Raw genomic sequence first — 219 nt, 5'->3', positions numbered from 1 at the left:
TATCAAAGTTCGTAAATACCACTAATATGATAACAAAATAGGTTAATATGATTAATACAACACTAATCATGCTTCAAATAATTTCCATTGAGATAAAACTTCTTCAAAATGTTAAAATTTCATTGTTTTATAATCTTTCACTCATAATGTATGCAGGGATTAATCGTTAGGCACTCTCTAATCGGTCGAGTAGTGCCTAGGGATTAATCGGAGATTAAT

This window comes from Lactuca sativa, chromosome 8, assembly GCF_002870075.4.
Source record: "Lactuca sativa cultivar Salinas chromosome 8, Lsat_Salinas_v11, whole genome shotgun sequence".
Lineage (NCBI taxonomy): Eukaryota > Viridiplantae > Streptophyta > Magnoliopsida > Asterales > Asteraceae > Lactuca > Lactuca sativa.
The sequence above is the reverse complement of the archived record's forward strand: the minus strand, read 5'-3'. Positions refer to the sequence as shown.